Consider the following 10,074-nt stretch of genomic DNA (forward strand, 5'->3'; position numbering starts at 1 on the left):
CTGGGCCTGGGCACTGTCCCTCAGCTCTTCAGCTCAAGGCTAGTGCTCTACCACTTGAGCCACAGTGCCACTTCCGGCTTTTTTCTTTTTGCTTAAGTGGTGCTGAGGAATCGAACCCAGGGCCTCTGGCATGCAAGGCAAGCGCTCTACCACTGAGCCACCTTCCCAGCCCTAAAGAATAATATTCTATTGTATGGAAAGTCTACATTTAATAAGGTGCTCCTTAGTTAATAAGTGTATGTGCAGTATCTGCTTTTTGCAATTATTAATAATCTCTTTATAACTATTTAAAATTGACTTATAATAATGTATGTTTTCAAAATTTGAGTATATATCTGGAAATAGACTAAATGAGTAATATACAAATGCTGTCCTTAAACTGTCTTAAAAATTGCCAAATTGTATTCCAAATCATCTATACCATTTTGCATACCAATTGCCAATGTAAGAAGATTGCAAAATGTCTTCACATCCAACTCAATACTTACTGTTTTCTGTTTTGCAATTATTATCATCTACTGTGTGAAGAAAGGTACATCATTTTCACACTGATTTGTGTTTCTCTAGTGACTAGTGATGTTGACCCTCTTTTCAGGTACTTAACATATATTTATATATCTTCTTAGAAGCAGCATTTATTGAAGTCATTAGCTCATTTTATCACTGAGTTGTTATTGTTCTGTTGACTTGTCGTAAGAGTCTTGTCTATATTCTGGATTCTAGTTTCTCTTCAGATACACCTTTTGTTTATGCCTAAGGTCTATAAGGACAAAGACACATTCAGTGAATATAGCAGAGAGTATACCTGCAAAGGGAAATCATACTGTTTATTATGTTGTGACAGATGTTTAGAATACTTTTCAGGTTATTTAATGATATTCAAAAAGCTATAGCCAGATTTCTTCTGTATAAACAACAAAATGCAAGGTAACAAACAAATAATATTTGTATGGTTGAAGGCACTGCCTTAGGGGGTAGACACAAATCAGATCTACAAAACCTTCTATGTTATGAACCCAACAATCCCTCTAGTAGACCTCATTTTTCACTTCTCTACTTGATTATTTCCTTCTACTTCCAGTGGCTCATTACTATTCTTTAAATATTCCATGCTTGCTCCCATCTTGAATACTTGCATTCCATATTCTCTTTGTGTAATCTTCTCTTCTGTCACTATGTGCTTACATAAAGAGATCACTCCCTTATTGTCTTCTGATATCTACTCAAAACTCCTTCCTCATCTAGTGTTTTATAACCCTTGACCACTTTATTTTGGTTTAATACATATCATAACTCGAGCTACAGCACCACTTCTGGCTTTTTCTGCACATGCGCTGCTGAGGAATCGTACCCAGGTTCTCATGTATGCTAGGCAAGCACTCTACCACTGAATCACCTTCCCAGACCATCCCCACCTCAATCTTAAGAAACACAGTGAACTTCTCTCAGTATACTGGAAAATAATTCACATCATATAGATGTAAAAAAAAAACAGTCTGTGTTCAAACCCAAGCTGTTGATTTTTGTAATTTATATATGGTACTAACTCCACCATATTACCAAACATTTCTGAAATATGCCATGGAAAAATAGGAAAGGTGGATCTGTTTAATTCCACATTGAAGTAGGTATTTCTAATATATAACAGGAATTTCTATTATAAATAGAAATTCTAATCTAATTATGATTTCAGCAATTATTTATCATGGAAAATATGTATGACTTATTTGGAGTCTGCAGACTTTTTTCAGGAATAAAGTTTATTTTGTATGTTTTATTTTTTGGTCGTCGGGCTTGAACTCTGGGCCTGGGCACTGTTCCTCAGCTCTTTAGCTAAAGGCTAAAACTCTACCACTTGAGCCAAAGAGCCACTTCTGGTTTTCTCATGGGCTTTCCTGCCTGGGCTGGTTTTGAACCACGATCCTCAGAGATCAGCCTCCTGATTAGCTAGGATTATAGGTGTGAGCCACCAGCACTCTGTAGTAATAGGTTTTTTTAATCTTTACAAAATTTGTTCCATATTTACTGAAAAGGTTGCATTTAACTTTTTCTAGTGATATAGTTGCCTATAATAATAAAATTTAAGCATTGTATAATCCTTGCCTTTCAGGACTTAAAAACTTCATTATGCAAATCACAAAACTCAGCAGCATATAATTTCATAAATATTATACACAACAGATGATACCAAGTATGGGTGAGAATGAAACTTGAAATGATGAAATGCAGTAATGGTGCTCACTAGACACTGTTGGAAATGAGCTAAACAATGTGGAGGGAAAAGGGGAAGGAGGGGTAAAACAGAAAATGAGGGAAGGAGTGACACAGTTCAAAATGAAATATACTCATTAACTGATGTATGTAACTGTACCCACTGTATATCCCTTTTATGATAAAAATAAATAAAAAGAAAGGAAAAAAACAAGCAAGAAAGAAAACAAGAAAATGAAGTAGTACTGTTATTTCTCAAAATATTAAAAAGAACCAAATGATTGTTTCCAGGGATTAATGCAAAAGATATGAAAAAGTCATTCTTTGATACAAGATGAGTTAAGTTCCTGAGCTCTGTAGCACGACATTTTACCTGTAGTAAATAGTACTATGTTATATGCTCGTAATTTTAAGAGGGTAGGGTTCATATTATGTTTTTAACAACAAGAAAAGATATTGCAAATGTTATACACACTATTTGTTTTGTTGTTTTCACTTGGTAATGATTTTAATTTGTATATTAAAATCTGTCTATAGAAGAAATGTACTTTTTGGTATTATTTTATGTCTGGTAAAACTTGATATAGAAATTACTTGAGGAGCTGCTTCCCCTTTCTTATATATTGTTATGTTTCATATATCATGAACATTAGTTCTTTAAAAACTGTAAAACAGAGTTTCTTAGTGTTAGTAATTGTGAAATTGGGAGCTAGATAATTTTTGGTGGGTTGTTCTTCTGTATAGTGTTGGATGCCAAGCACCATTCTTGGCCTCTACATACTACATGTCATTATTACTACTTCACTTCAGTTTGGGATAACCAAAATGTCTATAGACATGGCCAAGGTGGGGAAGGAAGGGATAGTGGGACAACAACAAGGAAGAAAGGGAACATGTAACAATGATTTACAAGTAATGTAGTCATTGCCTCATTGTACTCATGTAACTGTAACCCCTTTGTACAAAATCTTAACAATGATATAAAACTTGTTTTTTTTTCTTTTTTGCTATTGTTTTTAATGTATCTAAAGTGTACTATGTTATTTTTTTGTTTCTCTTGTGTGTTCTTCCCCCATGGTATAACCCCTGTTTTCACTGTATTTGATGTCAGTGCCCTACATCTTGTATATACATTTTTCTAATTTGGGGAAGGGAAGGGAAATAACAAAATGCTGAAGCAAAGACACAGGTTGACCCATTGTAGCAATGAGACGTATAACACACTATGTGGAAAATGAACTTTACAACTTGGGTGGGGAGGGAGTAGTTGGAGAGGTAGGGAGGGAAAGGATGGTATGGGAAAATCAAAGGAGGAGGTAACAATGCTGGATGAGAAATGTACTAATTACCTTACTCATGTAAATGTAGCCCCTCTGTACACTATTTTTACAATAAAACATAAAATAATAATAATAAATAAAATGTTTCTCTTATTTCTGCGCCTATGGTGAGGTAATACCTATAGTTTGAGAGCAAAGGGCAGAGCACAGATACTCCAAGGTGACCTAGTTTGTGTGATTCTTGCTTCTCAAATCTCCCATCAAGTCCCAAGATTGTCATCAAATTTATAAATCTAGTAGATCAATTTTTGATTAGGTAGCCTTCATGATCAAATCACTTCCCAAGATCTAATCAAGTAGTGTCCAAACCTTTAATACAAGAGCTTTGAAGGGACATATATCATAACTAGACAATAACTTAAAATTTTCTAAAAGTTCCAAAAAGAAAAGTAAGGCAAGTATGGGAAGATCTTGAAAATCATTTAAATTTTAAGCTGATTTATGAGTAATGGGAATATGTCAGGTGGGAGGAATAAAAGAAATAAAGCTGTAAAATTACAACTCAAATATTAGTCTCTTTTTATATTTGAAAGAGAAAAGCACAATTGTGAAAAATCTCTATGAGTGACAGTATGTATGTGTGCTATATGAAAATCAGGACATAAAAATTGTTAGAGGGCAAAAACATCAAAGTCCGTTTTCAATCATATTTATTCATTATATTTCTATACATATCATGCACTTTTCAACTCTCCTTTTCCCTTTATGACTGCTCTTTTCTTGAGGTCATGCATTCATTTACATAACTGGAGGAATTCTTCTGGTGCCTAAAGATATCTGGTCTAAATGTCAAAAAAAATTTTCCACACCCTTTAGCATAAACGTAATGCTCATTGTACATACATTTCCTAAATCACTTTTATGAGAAATAGCAGGTCTCCCTTTGGGCCCCTATGATTCTTGGCATAATTCATTTTCCTGCTAGGCAGTTCACCAATGGGCAAAAAAGTGGAGTCAAGGTCAAGATCACTGAAGAGAGAAAGATCAAAATGATAATGTTGTGAAAAAGATCTGAGCTAGAGGTTTGGCTTCCCTTTACCTCTCTAGCAATTAGAATTGCTTGTCTTGTTCTCTGGACATCTGTGCACTGCATTTCAAGTCACCTTTTGTACTGTTGCTTCCAAAATTGTAATGTGACTTGTTTAATTATTTCCCTGTATTCCTATTCTTAAGTAGAATAGCTATGTGATGTTGTACCTTGTCAAATTGCAAGAGTTCCAGCTTTGTTGTGGAACCATAGGTGTTATTAAAATTAGGCCAGAAAGAGATCTACTCAAACTACCTTTTACTAGGGGAAACTGGGATGAAAAGCACAAAAGTAATCAGAGACTTGTGTCAAGAGCTAAAACCACTTAGTGTACCATTTAACAATTTTACGAATATGTCCCATACATAGTCATTGTGGGGTGGACTGATGTTCTCAGTATGCAAAAAGTTCCTAGTGTTACACAAGCATTCTATCTTATTGTATAGTTGATATACAGAGGGGTTACAGTTACATGAATCAGGTAAAACCAGGACAATTCTTTTTGAACCATGTCTCCACTTCCATTGCTCTCTCCCATTCTTCCCTTCCATCCCCACCCATAAAATAGCCAGTTCATTTTCCACATAGTGTCTCATAAGTATCATTGTTGTATTTGTTCATCCTTATTCTACCTTTAATGTGTCCACTATTACCCTCCCAAATACAAAGTAACAACACAAAAGGAAAAGAAAACTAAAACAGTAACAATAGCAACTAAAGAATATCTCTTAGCTATGTAAATAATGCTGCAATAAACATAGTTGTGCTGGTAGCTTTAGATATGGTCTTTTTTGTGATCATTTGGATAAATGCCCAAAAGTGGAATTGCTGGGTCATAGGGGAGCTCTATCTAGAGGATAGAGGAACCTCCATACTACTTTCCAAAGTTGTTGAGCAAGTTTACACTCTCACCAACAATGCAGTAAGGTTCCCTTCTGTCCACATCCCCTCCAGCATCTGTTGTTATTAGAGTTCTTGATTCTAGGCATTCTAACTGGGATGAGGTGGTATCTCAATTTTGTTTTGATTTGCATTTCTTTTATGGCTAGAGAGGTTGAACATTTCTTCATGTATTTATTGGCCATCCTTCTTTCCTCTTCAGAGAAGTTTCTCTAAGTCTTTAGCCCACCTATTTACTGGGCAATTGTTTCTTTGAGGATTTGTTGTTGGGGGATTTAATTTTATGAATTCCAGGTATATTTTAGATATGAGACCCTTATCTGTTGTATGGCTAGTGGAGATCTTCTCCCAATCTGTGGGCTTTCTATTGGTCTTGCTAGCTATGTCCTGTGCCATGCAGAACCAATCCAGATGTCCCTCAGTAGATGAATGGATCAAGAAAATGTGGTATATATATGCAATGGAATTCTATGCTTCCATCAGAAAGAATGACATTGCCCCTTTTCTTAGGAAATGGAAAGACTTGGAAAAAATTATAATAAGTGAAGTAAGCCAGGACCAAAGAAACATAGGTCCCATGGCTTCCCTTATTTGCAATAACTATTATATGTCTGAGGCAAGCAGAAAATGTCAGATAAGTTGATATTAGGTAAAATGAACCCCAAGATAAGGACTCAAATGGTTTTTTTCTTTCTTCCTATTGTTTGTAACATATTTATAAGATATTTCTTTGTTGCTTTGTATGTCCCTCCCCCACGGTATAACCCCTGTTTTCACTGTATTTGATATTGGCATAATTTGTGGAGGGGAAGGGAAAAATGAAATTGTTTAAGTAGGGGTACAGGTGAATCCATTGCAATAATGAGATGTATAAGACATTATGTCAAAAAACAAACTTTACAACTTTGGGGAGGCATGGAGTGGATGGGGTGGGAGATGGAAAGGGATGATAAGGAGAAACAAAGGAGGAGGCAACAATGCTTGATAAGAAATGTACTCATTACCTTGCTCATGTATTTGTAACCCCTCTGTATGTTATATTCACAATAAAAAAAGAATATCTCTTATTTGCTTTTCTTGGAGTCCATTTCATAGAATATTTTGTGTGATCATCTGTCTATTGCCATTGAGCCTTTGTCCACCACTCCTATTCATAGCCTCCTTTGGCCTCTGTATGTTAATGCCTATGGTCCTATATAATTTATCATATCCCAGTTTTATTAATTTTAGTCAATAAATGTGGTGTAGATTTATATGTACATTCTAATTAGTACAAATGAGAGAAAACATGCAGACTACATTTCTTTGGTTCTGGCTTACTTTGCTTTATATAATATTTTCCAAGACTTTCCATTTCCTTACATATGGTACCATATCATTTTTCCAGATGGATAAGTAGAATTCCACTATATGGATACTGTGGAAATATTACAGGAAGGTGAAGGGGAAACTAAGCCTTCTAGGCACAGAGTAAAACTTCCAAAAGAAAGATCCAGAATCACAACAAATCAAAGAAAGACTGGATACATGGGATTGTATCAAACTGCAAAACTGCATAGCAAAGGATATAGCTAGTAAGAGATATAGAAAGCCCACAGAATGGGAGAAAATCTTCACCAGCTATACATCAGACAAAGGCCTCATATCTAATGTATACATTTTGCTCAAAAATTTAAACCCCAAAAATATGAACCTTCATAAACTCATCAACCCAATCAATAAATGAGCTAAAGGGCTAACGTGAGATTTCTCAGTTGAAAAAAAGAATGACCAATAGACACATGAAGAAGTATTCAACATCTCTGGCCTTAAAAGAAATGTGAATCAAAACAACATTGAGATTCCACCTCACTAAAGTTAGAATGGTCATTATCCACAACAATTAACAATAACAAATGCAAGCATGGATGTGGCCAAATGAGAACCCTATGATACTGTTGTTGGGAATTTAAACTTGTTCCACTACTCTGGAAAGCAGTATGGAGGTTCTTTTTTGTATGTTTTTTTATTGTAAAAATGCTGTACAGAGGGGTTACAGTTATGAGCAAGGCAATGAGTACATTTCCTATTGAGCATTGTTGCCTCCTCCTTTGTTTTCCCCCTATCATCCCTTCCCTCCCACCTCCACAACCACCCCCTCACCCCTGCCCCCCCGCTCCCCCAAAGTTGTAAAGTTTGTTTTCAACATAGTGTTTTGTACATATCATTGTTACAATGGGTCAATCTGTGTCCTTATTTAAACATTTTGTTTTTTTCCCTTCCCCTCCCAGAATTAGAGAAGTGTATATACAAGATGCAGGGCACTGACATCAAATACAGTGAAAACAGCGGTTAGTATGGAGGTTCTTTAAAAGACTAAGCATAGAAATTTCCTATGACCCAGTAATTCCACTCCAACTTGGCCAAACTAAAGCCACTAGCACCACTATGTTTATTGCTGCATTGTTCACCATAGCCAAGATGTGGAATCAACCTAGTTGTACCTCAGTGGATTGAAAGGATCAAGAAAATGTGCTACATAGAGGGGGGGACCAAGATGGCGACGGGGCAATAAGGAAACGCCACAGCTCTCTCCAACCAAAAAGAGAGTTCGAGTTCCAACGCTTAATCTCCCCAAGAGACTGACAACAACCAAAAGATGAACACTCAGAGAAAAACCAGAGGCGGAAAATAACAAAAAAAGAAAGAGAGGAAAAGAAGAATTTCAGAACAGAGAAAAGCGAAGACCCGTCCACCAACCTTTACTGGCCGCATGGCAGTGTGCCAAGCCGCAGGCCAGCCAGCCCGGCGGGGGCTGCCGGAGCCCCAGAGATGCAGCGGGCTGCTTGCAGATCACCAGGTACCGGTTTGCAGAACAGCGGATCGCCAGGAACAGAGAAACCTACCAGCGGGAGTCTCCACGAGGATCCCACCCCCACCCCTCACTCTCCACCGGAGCAGAGAGGCTCCATCCTGCCAAAGCCGCTGGGCACCAGCAGCGTGACAAAGGGACTTGTCGGCAGACCACCCGCCCGATCGTGATCACAAGATCACAAAGACCCGGCGGGGGATGCCCGGGTCCCAGAGGCACAGGGGGCTGCCTGCAGATTACAACCCGCGAAGAAGCCGCCTGAGCGTGGACACCTTTGACCCGACAGCTTCGACAGAGGCAGAGACAGAAAAGAATCACACAGAGCCACCACCGCCCAACCCAGCCCGCAACCACCCCAACTGAACTCGGATTGCAACAACAACTGATGACCTACACCACACAGAAACAACCAGCACCAGGGTGAGTACCCCACAGGGGACAGTGTATCCCTCAAGGGAGACCAGAGCTGGAGGGAATCCCCAGACCCTTACCTAGACTCCGTACCCCAACACCCGGACCACAGGACCCACTAAAACTGGGAACTGTTCGAGAGCTCCACCAGCCCGTGGAGCACATTCTGCTTGCCAGGCCAGAGCAAGAGAGCCCCTAAAAGGGAGCTTAAATGCCCAAGCCAGGAACAGTGCCCCTGGGTCAAGACTACCAACAGTAGAAGAAATTTGAACTGTGTCCCCCAGGCTGCATAACCTAGGTGGTATACACATCAGCACAGGCCTAATGAGCGCGCTCCAGGCTGCATAACCTAGGTGGTATACACATCAGCACAGGCCTAACGAGCACCCTCCAGGCTGGGGCCGGAACCAGGCCCGGGGATCCGGCGCCTGAACAACACAACCAACTCCTTCCAACTGAAGTAAAAAGCTGAGCATACGCCTCAACAGAGGGGAGAAAATCAGGAAACAACACTCCTCGGGAAGAACGCCTGTGACAACAAAAGACCTGGAGGCCCAGGACAAGAGAAGCCCAAACCCCACCAAAACTCCACCCATATACCCTAGGCTGGGAATTGGGCAACACAGGCTGCCAGCACCTGATAGTAAGCAGGAGCTCAGGCTGTTAAGCTGGCTCAACAATAGAGTGATAGTCTTGGATGTATGAGGCCCTGGATCTGATTCCTCAGCATCACAAAAGCAAAAAGGGTCAGAAGTGGTGCTGTGGCTCAAATGGTAGGGTGCCAGCCTTGAGCTGAAGAGCTGAGGGACAGCACCTAAACCTAGAGTTCAAGCCCACAACCAGCCCAAAACAAACAAACAAAAACACACCAGGAGCCCATAGCAGACTCCAGTATTTGGGAGAGTGCATCCAGAGCATCTGATCTTCACAAGAGCACCCATAGTACCAAACACAAGCAGTCTAGGCTGCTCAACCCTTCCAAAGGCGGGAATTGCCAGCAATCTACAGCAGAGAGCTGAGAATCTTAAGTAAGTAGAATAGCAGCTGGAAATAGGCTCCCAACAGAACCCAGATCAGGCACAGACTCTCTCTACCAATACAGAATCAGCAACCAAGCAAAGACAGACACACCAAAACAAAATTGAAGAGCAGTCTCCTGAACTCCCATGCAAAAATCACAGAGAAAAATCACAAGGTTTACCACAACCCAGGACAGCAAGCTCACCTCAAAAGCCAGCAACCACGCAGGGGAGAGCCCCAGTGGGAGCAAAGCAGGAATGGAAGACAAAAGCTACATCCAAGGGTTGCTGGAGGCAATGACTCAAGAAATAAAG

Source organism: Dipodomys ordii, unplaced genomic scaffold, assembly GCF_000151885.1.
Source record: "Dipodomys ordii isolate 6190 unplaced genomic scaffold, Dord_2.0 Scaffold89, whole genome shotgun sequence".
NCBI lineage: Eukaryota > Metazoa > Chordata > Mammalia > Rodentia > Heteromyidae > Dipodomys > Dipodomys ordii.